This window comes from Arvicola amphibius, chromosome 7, assembly GCF_903992535.2.
Source record: "Arvicola amphibius chromosome 7, mArvAmp1.2, whole genome shotgun sequence".
Taxonomy (NCBI): domain Eukaryota; kingdom Metazoa; phylum Chordata; class Mammalia; order Rodentia; family Cricetidae; genus Arvicola; species Arvicola amphibius.
In genome coordinates, this window is record NC_052053.1 from 2,414,147 (window position 1) to 2,435,048 (window position 20,902).

The following is a 20,902-nucleotide window of genomic DNA, read 5'->3' on the forward strand; positions in this document are numbered from 1 at the left end:
CCTAAGCGGATCTCAGCTTCTACTTTGTCTCTATATGTAGTTGTTTGGGTGTAAATACGGGTAATAGCTAAGGTGACTCGACGGATACTCAAGAGAGGGGAACAGGCTCCAAGGAAGCAGGGGAAGGCAATGAAGCACCTGTCCCCTGAAGTTGGAAAGGAAAATCGTGACGGCAGAATCAGACAAGTGGGAAGGAGCTTTATGGAATTGACAAACCTTGTATGAAGATGCTGTATGGGAAGCTGGAGTTCTGTGTTGATTTTAAGGAATTTACCTGGAAACTCCTGCGATCCCCTGGTGGGGAGCAAGGGAAACTGGACGGAAGATGAAACACACCAGACGCGCAAGCTAAAGCTGCTCACATATGGGTTTTTTTTTTAAACCACAAAAGTTCTTGTATTCAAATATTAAACTTTACAGATTAAGTAATTCATTCTTGAAAAAGAAGTTTCTTCCAATAAAAGTAGAACTTTTATTGTTTTTCAACTAAAACCGAATATTCTAAATTAAATGCTGGCTTATGTTTTGAATAGAATAGTTAGAAGGAAAACCTATGGAATCTTATGAAAGCACTGCTTTAATTAGAACTACAAATTAAAGTCCAGTTGCTTGATAAATAACAGTGAAGGCTTCACCACAGAAAACTGTCTCCTTCAGGGTTTAATTAAAGGAAACCTCAACTTTACTGAGGCTAGTCTTAATTCAAGGGCTGGGATACAGACGATGTTAACCAGTCTGAACCCCCGGTCTTGTGCATCTACTCTGATCCAAAATGCCTACACTAGTTTCAGTCCTTGGTTCCCATGGGCCGACCCAGGCATGTCGACATGAACTCGAGTAAACTCACTGATGTCAGACGTGAGCCTGGCTGATATCACTGGGTGTAACGAAAGACTTCTCAATGTGTAAAGCTTTAAATGTCATTCTCTTATGAAAAATGTGTGGACACCAAAAACATTTTCACAGTCCTGTTTTATATTCTAGGAGAAATGTTTGGGAAAAAAGGTCAAAGATATGCTAATAGAAGTCTGGCAAGGTCAGGAGAGCCGGAGAAGGGAAATGACTGGAGTGAATGAACTTTGGGTTCATTTGATTTCCCCAATAACAACATAACTCATCTGCAAAGAAACATTTTGTGAAAAGTAATTGTGCACCAGACGCATGATAGGTAAAGGAAGAGAGATCGAGGGCATCCTGTGTGTGTGGCGTTATGGAAGACATAGCACCTTATCGACAACGATGATACAGAGGGTCCATTTAGGTCTGCAGCTGCTCAGAGGGGTCCCTCAAGTGAGTGGACCTTAAAAACCCAGCTGTGGGAAGCAATGTGGGGGGACTAGCATTTTCAAGCAACAGCAAGAAGAAAGAAAGAGGGAGGGAGAGAGAGAGAAGGAAGGAAAGAAGGAAGGAAGAGAGAAAGACACACACACACACACACACACACACACACACACACACAGAGAGAGAGAGAGAGAGAGAGAGAGAGAGAGAGAGAGAGAGAGAGCTAAGAAAGTATGTAATCTAGACATGTTTTAAAACTCATAGGGAAGATATGGGTAGACACAAGAAGCAGGCAGTCACCAGTCCGAAGAACTCTTGGCTATTAAGGTAAGAGTTTCTATTTTATCCTAAAGTTGATGAACTTTGCAGTAACTGCTCTTGAAGATGGAGCTCACACACACACATCTTCTCAGAAGATGAATTTCACATTCTTCTTTACAAAGACTTTTGTCCAGATTTTTAACAGCATGGAAGAAAGTGCCTTCAATTGTGTTGGCTTTTTTTTCTAGATATGACTTTAGTTAATTTTATAAGCAGAATTATTTAATTTGGCTGAGAAGGTCACAGTGTTGGAGTCCACGATAGCAGGGCAAAGGCGTGGGGGGAACAGCGGAGGACTCACATCCACACCTGCAGCAGAGGCAGAGAGGGCAATGGAAAGAGTGCAAGACTTCAAAATCTCAAAGCTGTTTATTTTTGTTGAAGTTAGATTTTTTTTTTCTTATACAATTGTAGTTGGAAATTTCTTCGGGCAGGTCTGAAATAAGTACATGACGACTTATTAATTACGAATGCTTTGCCTTAGCTTATGCTTGTCCCGCTAGCTCTTTTAACTCAATTTAACCTGTTTCTATTCATCTACACTTTGCATTGGGGCTTTTTACCTTTCTTTGATTCTGTATGATCTACTTTCCTGTTTCTATGTATGTCTGTCTGGCCTCTGGTATCTCCCCGGCGTCTCCTTTTCTTTTCCGAGCCTAAATTCCTCTCCCAACTTACCTAAGAATAATAGAAATAGAGGAAGAAAAGAAACATAGATAAAAAGCACAGAAAATATTTCCAACAAAACAGATCAAGACAGAAATAAAGAAATTAAAGACCTTCTAGAATTCAACGAAAATGAATACACAGCATGCCCAAATTTATGGAACACAGGGGAAGCACTGCTAAGAGGAAAGTGGATAGCGCTAAGTGCCTACATAAAGAAGGAGCCACAGTTGGGAGCCTATGCTTGACACTTCCTGGATGGTCAGGAATGGAGGCTGGGTGGCTCAGAACTAAACAAGACTGACCAAAATAAAATAAAATAAAATGAAATGAAATGATTTTTAACAATACAATTTTTTTCTATACTCATAGATTGGTGTCTATCCCAATAGTGATCAGTGAGGAGCAGATGCCGAGACCCACATCCACACAGGAGGCAGAGCTCAGGGAATCTCATGGAAGAGGGGGAGGGCGAATACTAGGAGCCTGAGGGGTTGAAGGAGCACCAGCAGGAGCAAGAGGGAACCTGGCAGTGGAAACCTAGCCAACGACTCAGGTCTTGTGAGGTCATGGATCTTAGAGGAGACCTATAACCGTCACTTTGCACAGCCAGCATAGTCCTCAGACCCACAGGTAAATGCAGTCCTCACCCCATCTAGGAAAACCCTCCTTGCAACAGATAAATGGAGTCCATTCCAGAAGACCACAGGCAATCAAAGCACAGAGCTGTGGAGCCCAGTCCCGATGGATGCAGCTACAACACACCGCCTGCAGTCAACGAGGAGGCAGACTGCAGGAGTGAAAGGATCAGGAAATTTGCTGTGAGGTTGGGCTTCTTAGTAATGTCAGTATCCATAAGATCTCATCAGCGTGACTTTCTAAACATGAGCTGAACAAGAAAAACAATAGATATGCCAAAGTGGATGAGGGAAAAGCCATGAGGCCTCAACCCTATTCCGAGAAGTCTATAGAAAACCAAGGAAAACTGGAATCAGAAGTAATCTTCCCCAGGAGAGAACGTACCACCAATTTGTTGTCTAGTCCCAAACTTTCAGTCATGGAAAAATATATACAAGCAACATTATACAGACAGAATGGGTTATATTTAAACACACACACGCACACGCACACGCACACACACACTGTAAGCTTATAAAGAAATCAATGAAAAAAGAGGCCATGAATTTGAAAGACAGCAGTAAGGAATATATGGGAGGGTTTGAAAGGAAGGGAGAAATGAGTTAATTATAGTATAATTTGAAAAATAAAAGAAATCACTTAAAAAAGACCAATCTGAGCGTGGTCGCCAGTTCCTGTTGTTTTTGCCAGTGCTGCCCATGACTGACAAGAAGGGAACCAAAAGGTCTTTGCCTCCGTAACTACATCGTGAAAAAGTGTTGACCATTAGTTCAGACATACCGTTCAGAGATTAGGCAGGAAGTGTTAGGCGCCTAAGGAAACCTGGTTCATTTCCCTAACCACATGCAGAGCATTTCTTAAGGAAATTCTGAGAAACTTGGAGCTCTCAAACACTTTATGTAATGACAGAGCAGCCAATGAAAGAAAAGCATACTTATGACGGGGGGGGGGGGAGGGAGGGAAGAGCAGCATGGCAAGCATGTATTTTTTTAAAATTTAGATCAACAATAGCCACAAAAGTCAAAAGAAAAGGTAGCCTGAGGTTTTCTGCAGTATTCAGGGCATATCATTTTGGTGATATTTTACTATCAGAACAAATAATATTTATGTTTCTTTTGCAACATTTACTTTTATAAAGAACATTATGTAAATACATCATATTGCACACTATGAGATGATTTTTTCATGTAATCTTATTCAAGCATGATGGGATTTACTTTTTTGGGTTTGGGCTTTCATGAAGTAGGCTCAGGATGGTCTCAACTCTTTTCTGTAGTCCAGCACGGCCCATGAGCTCTTACTCCAGACTCATGGTGCTAGGGTTATAGATGTAAACCACCAAGCTGGACTTGAAAGCCTTGTTTTAAATTGTATGACCTTTTTTCTTAGTTTTAGAAAAATACAATGTATTATGTACACTTAGTGTTACCTTCTCCGTCTAGCAGGATGCTATATTCTTGTTTTGCTCCTTAGATATTCTGCTCCTGACAAATTAGGATTAAGTCTGCAAACTGCTTGATTAAAAAAATGAACATCTAGCCAAATATTGGCAGTTCTTTTGACCCCAGTGACGCATATGACCAAAAATCATGCATGTGACTCCAGTACTTGGAATGACTTCTGCAGTTACAAGAGAATTTGAATTCTTTCTCTTTTAGGTACATTATAGTCTAGCAATATATTGTGTACCCTTAGTTTTTAAATACTATATGTACTGCTCTTATGTGGATCTGGTTGATCCAGAAGTAGAATTCAGTGGCGTGTCCTAAAAGGCATTCTTTCCCCCCCATCTCAACATCTCCTTCTTCCAGAAGCCCCAGATTAAACAAATATGACCCATAGTCCTTCCCCACAGTGATAATGTGTAATCTCATTCTAACAATTACAAAATAATTGTTTTGAATTTGAAAATATGAGCCAAACATGGGGAAAACATCTGTTTTGGGTATAGTGTGAATACTAATGGATTTTTTTCCTTGGGATTTGAGTTTTAGAATGCCCTACTTTAGAACTATTAGTATATTCTTTGTATAATTAGAAGAGGCCATCTTAAACAGAGGTAAAAAGAAGTCAGTAAGGGCCAGGAGCCCTTGAGGAAAACCACTAAGGCTTTGATGTGCCAGTGAGCAAGAGAACGTGTGTAACAAGGAATAGGGCAGCCACAGTGACTTGGTACAAACTCTCTCTACATCCATGGGTCAGATTACTACATTGACTTCTGCCCCTTTCAGGAAAGAAAGCTAAAAATCAACATCAGGATTTGAAAGACTTAAAAATTCACAGATATTTAGGTGCCTACAATGGGAATATATGTAGTTAAAGATTGCTTTGTGAATATATTTTCTTATTGATTTTTTTCTCTAGAATCAACTCAGTCACTGAATATAATGGTGATCAGATTTTGTGAAAACTTCCCTTTAGTGCTATGTCTCCTCCAATGTTTACATCGGATATCTTTGGTATTTCTCCAGTTTGGAAATTAAATTTCTAGTTTCTGCCATGCTCTTAAATTCTGAAGATCAATTACTATAATGAATCTGGCTTGATAAACCACATGGAAATAGGTGGCATAAGGTATGTCCTGTTCAACATTGCCCCTTTGTGGTTTCATGATCTTTTTCTGTGTAAGTGAGGAAATACATAAGCACGTATCCCATCTAGAAACTGTAAGCTATCTCTCATCATTATCCTACTGTGTTCCTCGAAAAGAGGAAGGAAGTAGGAGTTCTATATTTAAAAGATTCAGTAGTATAGATGCCAGATGTTTAGGAACAGGGAATGAAGGCAATAAAGAAAGGGGAGTGGTTTTGACCACTGGGTTGAAGAAATGGATGAACTCAAATAGTATTAACGGTAATATTAGGTGAGGAATGAGAAAACAGATGTTGGAAGGCACTTAGCTCCATTTATGATGTACGGGGATTGTTATAGTTGAGAAAATCAGACGAATACTTGTAAAGTGTGCTTTAAATGTTCCATCAAATAAACAGTAAAATTGTTAACACATTCAGGAAATAATATCGTGATTTATCTTCCTTATTCCCCCCTTTCTTTTCTGTGCCAGAGAACAAGAACACAGAGAGGTACAGAGAGTGGCTTAGTGTGGGGCTCTTCATCCTTTGTTTCTTGCTTTAAAAGTCACAGCACATACTGGAAAGCAGCCCCAGACTTCTATTTTCCCAGCCCTGAGCGAAGACAGTAACTTCATCTCTCTCTGTCCGAGTGGTCAGTAATGTCATCAAATGGAGTCGGGGCAGAACATAGCGCACAGTTGTTTATTTCCAACCAACCGAGTTTGCTTTCTTAGGTCTTGGTTTCATGCTTAGAGAGCAGAATTTAATTATGTTTTCACTGCTGGAGATGGCTATTGCTACTACATTTTATGGAACTTAAAGTCTCAATAATTCCAGATGAATGACTGTAACAAACGGGCTATTTTGCCTTGTGACAGCTTTGAAAGAAAGATTTTAAACAGAGTGCTGTCCACCAAATAAAGTCAACACCAACAACATAAACAAGCAGAAATTGATGATTAAAAAATGTTTATAAGAATTAAGAAAAATTCGTGATCTAATTGTGAGAGCTTAGAAATAAAACTTTTACTTTGCCTAGAATAAAATCTTCTGTATTTTAAATAAAAACAAGTGAGCGTTAAATTTTCTGGTTGTTATAGGTCCAACCCTGACCCCACTCCCCGGTTATCTGCAATAGGGGAGAAGCCCCCAAGGCTGCAACCCGACGCTAAGTTACTGTAGATAACTAAGGGCAGCTGCGAGGGGAGAGATGGCCCTCCCCAGGGACGAGCACACCAATTGGCTGTCTAGTGCCAAGTGGTCGGCCCTGAAAACATACCCACAAGTAGCAGTCTACGAACTGAAAGGGATATATATGCATGCACAATTAGTGACGGAAGGGGAGTAGGGAGGGAGATTGACAGGTGGTGGAGGAAGGAGAGGGGAGGGAGACATGTTGTAATGAAATTATCAACTCAGAAATAAAACGAAAAATATTTTGAAAAATATGATTCAAATAATCAAATAATGAGTACCATTTTTCCTTTCTAAAATTTCCTTTCATGACCTTCCTTGTCAACTTTCGCTACAAATGTAAAACCCGTTCATCATATTCCTCAGAATTTCATTGCTGACCCCTAGTGGACTTTAAAGTTCGGGAATTTTGGAAGTTGTTTTGAATAGTATTCAGTAATCCAACTCTAAGTGTGCTAGTAAATTCTGGTGTCATTTCAAAGGGATTGCTGAGAGATTTTATTCTATTTCTTGGTAAAGGAAACATCTGAAATTGAACAAAGAGAAAAATACTAATTGTTTTGGAAGCAAAGTAAGATGATGATTATCATTGATCAGTAAAAATGCATTTCTTGAATCATAATGGATAATGAATACCCATTATTTATTGAAACTCAGAAACAAACTAAATATGTAAAGATTAAAAGAATATATACCAGCAATACTTAAGGTCAAAATACATTCTCGTGTGTTTATAGTTTAGACTGGATCATTTTATATTCTTGAAACATATTTGACCTTTTTTTAGGATTTAAGTATTAGTCGGGTCAAATCCTGTTTAACATCACAGATGGACCATTTTGTTCCTAATGCAATGCTTAATTCTTAACATAGATAACTTATTTGGAAGCATTAAAGACAGTAGTGCACAGAAGAAAACTTGAACCCAAAATAAAACAAAAGTAATTACGAATTGTTTCTCATTTCATTTTTACCTGATTTTCTTTTACTCTCTCCAATATAAGGTGTGCTGACAGCTTAAACATGCCTTCACACAATAGCTGTATCATGTACTGGTGTTTCTGCTTGCTTTTCATGTGTGCGCTGTCTGAGCACTAAGAGGGCTAAAACCCTCACAGAAAATATACATGATCCAAGGAAGCAAAGAAATACAAAATAAGGACACCTATCAAAGCCACGATATTATGCTCATATTCAAGGGCCCACTCTTCTCCTCACTGAGAAATTTCCATCTCGCGTGGATATATTTCAGATGTAAGGTGCCAGAAAGGTGTATTCACAGTATGTAACAGATCCTAGCTTCTGAGAGCGTTGGTTGATATTTTAGTTTGAGTGAGAGGTTTAGAAGATTTCTAGAAAAAGCTCCTTGCATGTCTATTTCAGTACTCGTTTGAGAAAGATATTAGGTGAGAAAGAACCTCCCCCGTCCCCACCAACAAAGAACAATCTGTGTACAAGGAACAAAACCACAATGAAATCAACGACTGTACTGTCAGTGCTGTCAGATCAAACTCTGTCCACCTACACTCACACTAAGCCTCTTTCTCCTGCTGGAGGAATTTATACACACAAAATTTTGCAGCAGGCCTGTTTCTAATGAGATAGCTAAAGGAACAAAAGGTAAGTTACTTTCAAGAGTGCTTATGGGTGTAAGTACAACTTCTAACTTCTGAATGTGTACTCTTTGCTAATCCTCTTGCTCACAGCCTCTGTGGTGAGAGATTTGCTGATATAACAAGGGCTCGAGATGTGCGGCAAATTCAGAGCAGGAAGGCTCAGACCTCCTAGCCCATGTTTATTTTGCTTTCTGTCCCCTCCCCCATAAACTGTCCAAAGCACTCTTCCAACAGTAAGAATGTTACTGTGTTTTACACATCATGGGTTTGTTATTAGGACCGTCTAGTGCCGTCCTCAGAATGTTTATAAACCACAACTGTTGCTCAGAGCCAAGAGATCAAATTACATATCTATTAAATAAAAAGTAATCCTCTAGCCAGGCAGTGGTGGCGCACGCCTTTAATCCCAGCACTCGGGAGGCAGAGGCAGACGGATCTCTGTGAGTTAGAGGCCAGCCTGGTCTACAAGAGCTAGTTCCAGGACAGGCTCCAAAGCCATAGAGAAACTCTGTCTCGAAAAACCAAAAAAAAAAAAAAAAAAAGTAATCCTCTAAGTCCATCGAAGGTGAGTTCTTAATGAGAATATAAAGAAACTGTCTAAATTTGATTATGAGTAATAGAAAATAGCTGCATTATCTATCTTAACCAAAGTCTAGATATAAACCAAAATAGAGTTATTAAAATGAGTGGGTTATTTCCCAGGATGCAAAAGAAACTTGAACTGATCCCTAGGAACAGCTGAAAATGTTAACGGAAGAATGCGTTTTGGAAGTTCTAACATGCTCTGGAGTCTCTAATGGAAGGGGCTCAGTCATGATCCTGGAAATGACATGATAGATCCCAAGTTTCCTTAGTACTTCTTGCTCAGCAACTGTCTTCCTATAATACCAGCAGGCTTTCTCAAGATAAGGCTCTTTTCAGAGTCACACAAAACGGACACATTAAAATTATTAGCAAAAGGCAAGGGATGTAAGAAGCAAAAGCAAAGAACAATCCCAGCGCTGACAGCTGATTGGCTAAACTACATGAGTAGCAGCTTCTTGTAGATGGGTACATATCCTATCCAAGAGCCTAAGGGTGGGATCTGTTGAGCCTATCTAAGAGGGCATAACCGTTGCTTCCAAGGATCCCAAAGAATCCTCGGAATTAACCAATTTTGAGATCTCCTTCCCAGGAAATGACATAGATTTTAGTTTAGAAGACCCAGTATGTCCAAGAGTTCAACTTAATGATTTAAAAAAAAAAAACCCATATTCAGGATGGTTGATAAATAATTCTCCACTGATTTGTCCTTTTTTCTTTTTATTATTTATTCTTCTCTCATACAATATATTCTGACCACAGCCTTAACTCCCTCTTCTCCTCTTAGTTCCACCCTCAACTTCTCCTCTCCTCCAAATCCACTGGTCCTTCATTTTCCTTTAGATAAGAGCAGGCCTTCCAGCGACATCAGCCAAACATGACATAACAAGATACAGTAAGACTGTATAGGCACAAACCCTCCTATCAAGGCTGTACAAGAAAACCTGGTAGGAGCAAAAGGGCCCCAAGAGCAGGTGAAGAGTCAGAGACACCCTTAGTCCCACTGTTAGGAGTCCTACAAGAACCCCAAGTTAAACGACCACAGCTTGTATGCAGAAGACTTAGTGCAGACCCATGTAGGCTCTGAGATTGCTGTTTCAGTCTCTGAGACCCTATGAGCTGTTGGTTACAACCAAGGTATGCATGCCACTATTACACCCTTACAGATATTGTGCCATGCTAGTCATTTTTGTGGTTTATAGACATTATAGCTTATTAGAACTGTCATTTGTTTTCTCCTTTTGAAAGCTCGAATGCCACCACCTGCTCCTTAGGGCAAGAGGCACCCAGGTTAGATCCAGCTCAGGGCCCTTTGGGTCCTGTGTCTGAAGTACATAGTGACTTCAATAATATGTGCTTATTTTCAACAACCAAGAGCAATACCAAGAACCTGTAATGTTTTGGGAGTCTCTTGGACATAACTGACCAAGAGTTCAAAGAGAGCTTCTCATGACAACGCTGTTCTTTATGCAAACATTCTGATAGGTTCTGTATTTTAGTATCTCAGCCTTGCTTTCCTGGGGGTTCTTTTGGGTACCTTTGATTCTTACTTCATGGGGAGATTTTCCAAGTGAAAATTGCACTCCACGATAGACAAAGAATAATTTCTAACCCGATAATAGAGATAATTTCTCACCTTTTCATCTTCCAGCATTTCTTGATGGTCATTAAAAGTCACAGCTAGGAGACAGCAATAAGGGCAGTTTGACTCTTCAGAGAAAGGCTGGCATTGCTGACCACCAAGAAAGAGAATGAGTTTTCCATGAGGGCACAAAATGATTAATGTTGAGAATTTATCAGTATTTCAAATGTCAAGGAGAAAATATGCTTTAAACAGACCTTCAAAAACAAGTAGGAATTTAGTTCTTGATTGATAGCTTGCTTATTTTTGAGATAGTGTCTTAGATGTGCAGCCAAGGATGACATCAAACTCACAATCTGAGTACTAGGATTATAGGCAACCTCCAACAAATAAGAATTTAAATCCTAAATAATGAGAATACTTAAGCCTAAGAAGAGTATTTTTAAAACTAAAATTACCTGAAGAATTAGTTGTCTGGGGGCAGATTTAGTCAGACTTATTTTCTCTTGGGACATTCACAGAAAAAAATACATAAAATAATAAAAGAATTCTTTGGTTAGTAGGATGGTAGTTTGTGATGATCAACTGGAGATGGAAATAATTAGTTGTAAAGAATCAGTTAATTCAGAATTGCTCTATGCTTGACTTTTGGAGTACATTGTTTCTGAGATTTAACCATGCCACTTCAGAGCCCCAGAACTCAAACTGTGCGAAGCTATCACGTACTGTAAGTATCTACATGCCCCAACAACATTGTCTTTAAGATCTGATGTTGATCACTCTTACTTCCTATCTTAGTTACAGTTTCTATTATTGTGATGAAACACGATGACCAAAGAAACTTGGGAAGGAAAGGGTTTTATTTCACTTTATAGCTCTAGTCCATTGTCCAGGGAAGTCAGGACAGGAACTCAGGATGAGAACCTGGAGGCAGAAACTGAATCAGAAGCCATGGAGGGATGCTGCTCACTGGCTTGTTCCTCCTGACTTGCTCAGCTTGCTTTCTTACAGCACCAAGGCTGTCAGTTCAGGAATGACACATCCCATAATGAGCTGGGATTTCCTGCCCCAAAACACATACCAGTCATCACTGGTTGTACGAGTAGGATCATTTTCTCAGTTGGGGTTCCCTCTTTCTATGTGACTCTAGCTTGTGTTGCGTTGACATAAAACTAGCTAGCACACTTACTCTATAGCTTCTAAGATTGGTAACAGGCACATGAACCTTTTGGTATCCATTGATAATGTTCGAATTCAATATGGATCATAACTTCCAGAATGATCGATACTACAATATTCAACAGAAAATAGGGGTATCTCTTCTGTTGACCCCTTCCCTCCCACTTATCAAATGCTAGCTACATTATGATTGTCCTATGTTCAGAATTATCTGTGCTCTCAGGTGACATCAGTAAATTTTATCTGAGCTTATACTTAAATACTCTACTATTGTTAGTTCCTTGTCTCTTGTTCTGTCTTAGAATCAATGGAGAGAGTCATAATGTATTCATCCAGAGACAGAGAATGGGTGAGAGCAGGAGTCTATTACACTTAACTGCAGGAGAATGATACATGGTTAAATACATTCTTATTTCTCCTTCTTAAACAATAAACATACTGTCCGGGCACTTTTCTGCTTTCCTGTGTCAATACTTTCTGGAAAAATTCTCTTCTGCATACAAATTTTATCCACCAACTGATATCAGATTTCATTCTCTCCAGTGCTGATATATGCTTATTAAATCAAATCCAAATGCTGGTATGTGATTTCAGGATCTCTTCCAACTGACAAGACATGTCTCACAATTTTATGCTCTGTCAGAACTGAGCTTCATGTTCTTTGCCTCCAAAAGTCAGATGATAGTGAGAAATAACATTTTTATTAAGTGTACACTAGAAGTTTATGTGGTATTATGTCAACTGGCTGGATTTGACTACTTCACAAAATATATATTTCAAACCATATTGCACATTATATATAAAACCATATATATATTTATTAGTTAAAATAACTTAACTGAAAGAAAATAATTTAACTAGAGAAAGCCAAACCCAAGACCAAGAGAGCAGACTAAAGAGGTAAGGAATAACAGATGCTACAATGATTATAAAACTAGGTACTGAAATGAAAAACAAAAACTATCCACAAAAAATATGTAGTATTTATGTTTAATGACTTTATTTTACACATTAGTATCAATTGCCTGCTCTATGGCATGCACTTATCTAGATGTTTTAAATAAGTAGATGATAATTAATACAGAGACTTGTAAAAATGGGTCAGTGTGTAAAAAAGAAAAGATTAAGTGCTTAGCCTAACATATGGGCATCTATATCACACCCCTTTCCCCCAGGGTTCAGGGATCATCGTGGGAGAGAAAGGAAAAAAAGGTGTCTAAGAGTCAGAGGAACCTCAAAGATGACATCTATTACCATTTGAGGGACCTTCACATCTCTGGAAATTGATGTCCCAAACACAGTTTGATGTGAGTTACTAATTTCCATTACCTGGCTAAAATAAAACGAAAATAATACACCTCAAACATTTCCCTTAAATTTTTAATGTGCAATATATGCTTTCATATATTTTATAAGATGAATTAATTTTAAAGTCTACATACCTTGTAAGGACCTGAAACAATCAGTCAGAACACCAGAACTTGCTCTGGCTGCATTTTGATTATCCACTAGGATACTGAACTAGCCATAGTAAAATGATCTTTAAGATCTCTATGTTATCATTTTCTCAGACAAAATCACAAGAATTTTTTTCTCTCAAAAGTCATGTCTGTGTTTCATAATCAAACATCTTAAAACTTTGGGTAAATATTGCAGATTAAAAACATGTCTCAAACCCCATGCCTGGCTAAATTCAACTCATAAGTGTCAAAATACATATTGTTGAAACTCATAAATGTCCAAATTTGGAGAAAATAAAGGTAGAACTAATAACGAAAAATTCTGGTAGCTGTGAATCAGGTCAAAAAAATGAATATTTTCCAACCACTAATCAAGCAAGTCAGCAGAGCCAAAGAATCTGTTTCCAACCAGACAGTAAGGAGAATCAAGATCGGATCCACATGCACAGAAGAGGCCCAGGTTTCAAAAGGGTGGAGTCTTGAAGTTGAAATTTACAAATGGTCTCAGGTTGATTCCAATCCTGGCCAAAAAAAATCATGTTAAGTGTGAAATATTGGAATGGCATTATTTGATGTGCAAGCATTAATTAGCAAAGTGGCTTGGGGACACATATGGTTTGAACTTGCAGTCGTGAAAGACAGTTCCTAGGAAAGAAAACTACAAAAAAAGAAAGAGATCAGCATATATGGCAAATACGGGGGGGGGGACATTTAAATAAAATTCAGGGATCTTCATAATTAGAAGAAAAAAATAAACAAGGATGCACACGGAGCTGAAGGAAACAATACCTGTGCTCAGCACCAAACAACCTAAGTTGAAGAAACTTGACTTTGCTCCCACGAGAGAAAAGGACAACCATTTCATAGGAGTATTGTGAAGCCAGCTCAGCCACAACTAGAGTCAGACGTAGACGTCTGCTGATTAAAACCTCACCCCAGCTGACTTTGACGAGAACTTAACATTCAAGTGAAGAAAAGAAAATACAAAGAAGCATGCCTTGAGAAAAAAATTAAACAGAATCTCAATAATTAACATCAAAATGAACAGTTTAGAGGAATAGGCTCAAAAAGAATAGTGATGAAATTCAGAAAGAAACTAAGAAGAGAAAATGCTTCTAGAAATCTAGGCCAAATTACAAAATTCCCGTGGGAAAGGAGGAAGCATTTTAAGCAGGTGGAAGGAAAGCCAGAGTAGCGAAAGCAGAACAAATGGTTCTTCCCAAACTGCTAGAAATAGCAGACAAAAAAGGAATGAAAATCCTGAAAGAAAGTACATTCAATGTTTAAAATAGCAACATTAAAATACATTCAGTGTCAAAATAGTAACATTTAAGATGTCTAGAAAGTAAGGAAACTTGTAACATTGCCTAAAAAAACTATTTCCCTTAAAGGTTAAAAGCAAATTTCCCTTACTTTCTCAAGACCAAATAAGTTACCAATTTAAAATTAGTTATAATGTAAAATAAATTTCAAAGGGGTAAAATAACTAGACCAAAGTAAAACTTCAGCTTTCATGTCAAAATCATGTCCCATTTTGCTCTGCTCCACTGGGAGCTTCTCCTAACTCTGGGCCAACCCCATGTTTCTTGGTGATATCCCATGTCCAGCAGTATTATTTTCTTAATGTTTGTTGGATTCTACTTCCTAATGTTTATTTAATCTTCTTGAGTGGCATTTGTCTGTAGTTTCCTTCTTGTGCTGTTTTTTTTTTAGATTTGTATAACAGCAAAAATTGATACACACTAAAAATGAAATATCAACACTGTAAAAACAATCGAGGAGCTTACCCTCGTTTGCAGAGCAACTGTCAAGCATTTTTGAGCATAGACAAAAAAAAAGTGGAAACTTCATATGCTTGAAAGAAGTTAACATTTGTCTGTTTTGGTTTGTGTGACTGAAAGTTTAGAAAAATTTCCTAGCTATAGTTTCAAATCCCTTGGACAAAATTTCTTGCAGTTCAATTGCATTTTGTGAACTTTCTAGTTCGGGTGTAGTCATTCTGCTATTCTGTATTTCCTGAAAGGTTTAGTTCTTTCATGTAGGCCTCCAGGGATACCTGGAAACGTGACTCATAACTGAAAATACTTCTCTTACAATGTTTGCTTTATTCTGTAATTTTATGTTTTACATATTTATATCTTCTACTTTTTTGAGAAAATTAATGATTAGATGTTTTTATTGTCAAAACAAAGTTTGGGCTAACTAAGTCTATTATTTTTCTATTCTTTGTCTTATTAATTTCTGTGTGTGATTTATTTCTTTGTTTTCTACAGAGTTGTTTGGCAAGTGTCTCTCTCTGTAGCTCAGGATAGCCTTGATCTTCCGGTCCTTGGCCACGTTGTTAGGGTCACAGGTGTGTGCCTTATTGTTTACCTTAGGTTTAGGTTTGTTTTGCCTTTAGTCTTTGACATGGAAACTTAATAACCTGTTTAAATTTGCTTACCTTGCTATGGATTTAGTACATTTTTACTACTACATAAATATTCCTTCATGTAGGTAGTGTTTTGTTATTTTCTGACTGCTTAATTTTAGTTTGTATTTCCTTTTTATAAAAGTTAGGATTAAAAGTTCTTGAAATTGTGAAATACAGCTAGAGAAAGTTGTTTAGATTGTCAATATCCTTACCAGAATTTGAGGTGGCTGTTTATTGGTTTGTTTTTATTATAGATAAATACAATTAATTTTTTGGTTTGGGAGATGTTTTGTTTTTTAAATTTTTATAAAATATATTTTTATCATATTTTTCCTCTCCCAACTCCTCCCAGATCCTGCAGTCCCTACCAACCAACGTCACATTCATTTTCTTTTTTTTTGAGAAATCCAGACTAATACTCTTTCTATGGGATGCCTGGGCGTGCGAATGAGCAGGTCTCTGTTTTTTGTGCCTTCTCTTGGGCTCTTTTTATTCTATTTGTTTGTTTTTGTCCAATTCTAATAGTTTCATTTTATTTTTATTATATTTAATTTTGTTTTATTATTATTCCTTGGAAATATATTTGTTTTCTAATGAGAGGCAGACAAGGGGTAGATCTAGAGTAGAGGTTAATGTGGTTAAGAACTGGGAAGAGTAGAGGGAGGGAAAACTGTAATCAGGATGTGTTATATGAGAAAGAATCTATTTTCAACAAAAAGGGGAAAAAGAATTTACTTTTGTACTGCTTATAAAAACTAAAACAAAAACCAAAACCAGACTAGAAAGAGAGCTTAAAAATAAGCAGCAGCTTTATGTTGAGGTCTCTCATCCATTTGGACTTGAGTTTTGTGCATTGTGATAGATATGGGTCTATTTTCATTCTTCTACATGTTGATATCCAATTATGCCAGCACCATTTGTTAAATATGCTTTTTTTTCCATTTGATATTTTTGCTTCTTTGCTAAAAATCAAGTGTTCATAGGTATGTGGATTAATATCCAGGTCTTCAATTTGGTTCTATTGGTCTCCCTGTCTGTTCTTATGCCAATACCAGGCTGTTTTCAGTACTGTAGTTCTGTAGTAGAGTTTGAAGTCAGGGATTGTGAAGCCTCCAGAAGTTCCTTTATTGTATAGGATTGTATAGGCTATCCTGGGATTTTTGCTTTTCCATATGAAGTTGAGTACCACTCTTTCGAGGTCTGTAAAGGTTTTTTGCTGGGATTTTGATGGGCATTGATTGCATTGAATCTGTAGATAGCTTTTGGTAAGATTACCATTTTTACTACGTTAATTCTACCTACCCAAGAGCATGGGATATCTTTCCACTTTCTGATGTCTTCTTCAACTTCTTTCTTCAAAAATTTAAAGTTCTTGTCATACAAATCTTCCACTTGTTTGCTTAGAGTTACTCCAAGATATTTTATGCTATTGTGTCTATTGTGAAGGGTGATGTTTCTCTGATTTCTTTCTCAACCCATTTATCATCGGTGTAAAGAAGGGATACTGTTTTTTTTAAGTTAATCTTGTATCCTGCTACATTACTGAAAGTGTTTATGAATTGTAGGATTTCCTTGGTAGAATTTTTGGGGTCGCTTATGTAAACTATCCTATCATCAGCAAATAGTGAGAGTTTGACTTCTTCTTTTCTGATTTGTATCCCCTTGATCTCCTTTTATTGCTTACTGCTCATATGTTTGATTACTTATTCTCAGTTTTCATTTGGGGATTTGTTGATGTCTTCCAAGTTTGTGTTTGTCTTTTCCTCCATTTCTTTGAGGAAATTTCTCATTTCCTGTTTAAGGGCCTCAAACATTCTCCAGAAGTTATTTTTTTTAGGTCATTTCCTTCTGCTTCATCTATATTTTTTTAAAAATATTTTTGTGGTTTATTTAACTTTATTTTATGTGCATTGGTGTGAAGGTGTCAGATTCCCTGCAACTGGATCTTCAAACAGTTGTAAGTTGCCATGTGGGTGCTGGGAATTGAACCCAGGTCCTCTGGAAGAGCAGTCAGTGCTCTTAACCACTGAGCCATCTCTCCAGCCCCCATCATCTATATTTTGATGTTCAATCTTGTTGTGGTAGGGTCACTAGATTTCCTGGTGTTGTGTTGCTCTTTGTGGTGTTGCATATGTTCTTACCTTTACCCATTTTTTTCTTTAGTTGGTGTAGTCGGGGCTGTCTGTGACTCTGGTGATCAATCTTCCAGGCTCCAGTGGATCCAGGGCTCAGATGATTGATTGTTCCTCATGGTACAGTCAGAGCCACGTTCCAGTTACCCCACTGGTCACTCTGTGTTCCTGGAGGTCTCTCAGTGCTTCAGGGGTTTGCTCTGCTCCCATGAAGTTTGTTGTCCAGGCCTGCTGTGCCCTAGGTTGCCAGCTCAGACCTGTTTCTGTAAATGTCTCAACCATGCTTTATTCTCTATCCAACCCTCCTATCTCCCTACCCATTTATGGCTCCTAACCAAATTTCCCCTTTATCTCTGTATAACACTATTCTGTGTCTCTCTTCCTTGGAATAGTTCCCTTTTACCCCCACCCCATTTCCTTACTGGTTGCCTAGCCACTTTGAGCGTTCTAAAAGAAGTACAAAAATGTAAGGCATGAAGGCAGAAAACATGCAATGTTTGTCTTTCTGGGTTACTTCACTCGGGAGGATTGTTCCTATCTCCATCCAGTTATTAGCAAATGTCATGATTTAATTTTTAAGAGCTGAATAATATTATGTTGTGGAAATGTACCACCCTTTCTTTACCATCCATCAATTGATAGACATCCACTGTCTCCAATTTCTGGCTCTTAGGAATAGAGCAGCAATGGACGTTGATGAGCAAGATGAAGCTGAGCAAGAGGATTATGATGAAGAGCCTTTGGGTGTGCCCACGATTTGTATAGTTGGCTCTTCTAGTAGGTTTTCAGCTTTTTGAGGCTCTTACACAGTGGCTTCCAAAGTAACTATGTCAGTTTGCACTCCCACCAGCAGTGAATCAGTGATCCCCTTTCCTGGTAGACTCGACAGAATCTACTGTTATTTGCTTTATTAGTACTGACTCTTCTGAATAGAGTAAGAAGAAATCTCAAAGTAGTTTTTAATTTTCATTTCCCTGATAGCTAAAGATGTTGAACAGATTTTAAAATACTCCATCTTCTGAGAAGTCTATTTCTAGTGCTATACCCCATTTTCAGTTGGCTTGTTTGTTTTGTTGACATTTTAACCGCTTGATTTCTGATCTGTTTTGTCCTGCCCATGTATGTCTTCTCGCTGAGGAGCACACAACTACTCATGTGTCCTTGTCACACCTCAGTTTTGTTTGGTTTGGTTTGTCTTAAGAAAGGGGCCGAGTCCACATTTGTGATGCAATGCTCAATTACTTTAAATGGATAAGTTAAGCCTATTTGCTTAAGTAAAACAGACTAGACTAGTGTTGTGATTATATTTTATAATTACATATTTTCCTTTTGCTTTTTTATTATGAGGTACACTATGTTTCTTATACTTTGTTCTTTGGGGTTTTTGAAGTTTTTTTTTTTTTAAAAATTCTTGAGAATTTCATACATGTATATAATGTGTTTTCATCAAATCCACCAGCACTTCTTTATTTATAGCTCTTGCCACATCTTCTTCTCCGTCTCAACATTATGCACTCTCCTTTAAACCCAGTAAGTCCATTTAGTCCTGCCTGTACACAATAGTTTCAGGGAGATCTACTGCGGCACTGGCAAGCTACCAGAAGCTACATCTCTTAAGAAAATGGATTCCCATTTCCCAAGTAGCCAATACTAACTGCCAATAGCTCCTCAGTTATGTTTACTTTTCATTAACATTCAACTCATGTTATTTAAACATACTAGCTACTCTCCATGAGAGGAATGTACTATAAAGGATAAAACAGTCACTGTCAAGAAGAGAGGCCCCAAATAGAGCCAGGTGTGTGTTTTCATTAGCATACAATGATTGTACCAACTACTAGATTTCATTAAGACATGTGACATGTATTTATAATAAACCTTGATCACTGAGACTTCTCTCTACTGGTCTTTTATATTTCGACATGTTTATGTCAGCTTCAGCTTTACACAGTCTCCCAACAATGTTTACTTCACTGTGGAAGACAGTGATGGTATCTCCATCCAAACATAGTACAGATTTATTCCCTTATCAGTATAATAAATACAATGTTTTACAGATTAATAGGTGCATTTAACTACGTTGAATTTTCACTTCTGGCAAGGTTTCTGAATGTAAATTAGGAGAACATATTTCAAAAAAACAATGAGCTGTATAACATAGGAAATATTTCATATCTAGTACATCTTGAATATTTATATAGATGATGATTTAAACAAAGGAGTCTATTGTTTAAAGAATGTTGTTTTGATAAAGTCGATTTGAGGCAAGAGCCATTTGCCTCTGAGGAAGCTAGTATGGGTTCATAAATACACAAGGAAGAAGATCTTCTGTCAGGTTTCTATGTTGGTCTCAGAGGATGCACTCTCTGCTGGGACAAAATGATCTTGAAGACCAACCCTGCAGTCTCAGATGGTCCTAGCATTCCATAGTGGCAGAGAATGTAAGATTTTTTTCAGTCTCTTTCTCTTATTGTCAACAAGCACTGCAGAAATTTTGATGGCTCCATTTCCACACATAACTAGTAATAGCACCAGTTACTAGAGCTGCGGCAAATATTTTTTACAGTGGACATTAAGAGCTTGAAGTGCTTGATTTATTTTATGTTTTATACATTTGTAAATAAATGATGAGGTCTTCTTAGCAAGAAATGCCTGACTATTGATGTATTGTTAGCAAACTAATGGTTGGGAAATAATCTCAAGATAACATAATAAGGAAAAACCTCATTTAATTATGAATCTCCTAATGAAATTCTATGGAAATCCCTAAAATACAATTTAAAAATGAAAAGTTATGTGGAATATACTTGATATATTATTATAGAAATATTTATTACAGCATTTTTTAACCTGGAGTCATGATTTATACACTGTAACTGAAAAACAGCCCCTCTTTCTGAGCAACACCTTTGCAGTGTGGTTTCTCCCACATTGCTAAAGAAAATATGCTATATGCATATCATAATCATTGAGAGCCCATGGTATAAATAAATTTGTTTCTGCCCATTACATTGCTTAGAATAATCTCTTCAAAGTCAACAACGTTGTTTTGCACACCTAAGACATTTCCTGATTGGTGTGACCCATGCATTGGGTGACGATCCGTCAGATTGCTCGTGGCAGTATTGCTGTACACGCCTACCCGTGTCCTAATTTGGATGACAAACTTCTCTAACCTGTACGTGCACTGACACTAGTTACTCTCGGAATCTCCGCTACCACTGCTGTCAATGAGGAGTGATCACTGGGCACAGACCAATGATG

General features: G+C 37.7%; 1 long non-coding RNA gene across 4 annotated transcripts in view; it reads left to right on the forward strand.

The window, feature by feature from the left end:
- The first annotated feature begins 1,154 nt into the window (after positions 1-1,154).
- The window catches only part of LOC119819293, a 48,412-nt gene continuing 28,664 nt past the window's right edge, over positions 1,155-20,902 (forward strand). For 2 of the 4 annotated variants that reach the window (XR_005286248.1, XR_005286249.1), the window contains exon 1: positions 1,486-1,608. This is a non-coding gene — a long non-coding RNA (uncharacterized LOC119819293). Of the gene's footprint in view, positions 1,291-1,485; positions 1,609-12,808; positions 12,941-20,902 lie in introns of those variants that run through there. The other 2 variants (XR_005286250.1, XR_005286251.1) reach the window with 2 other exon arrangements.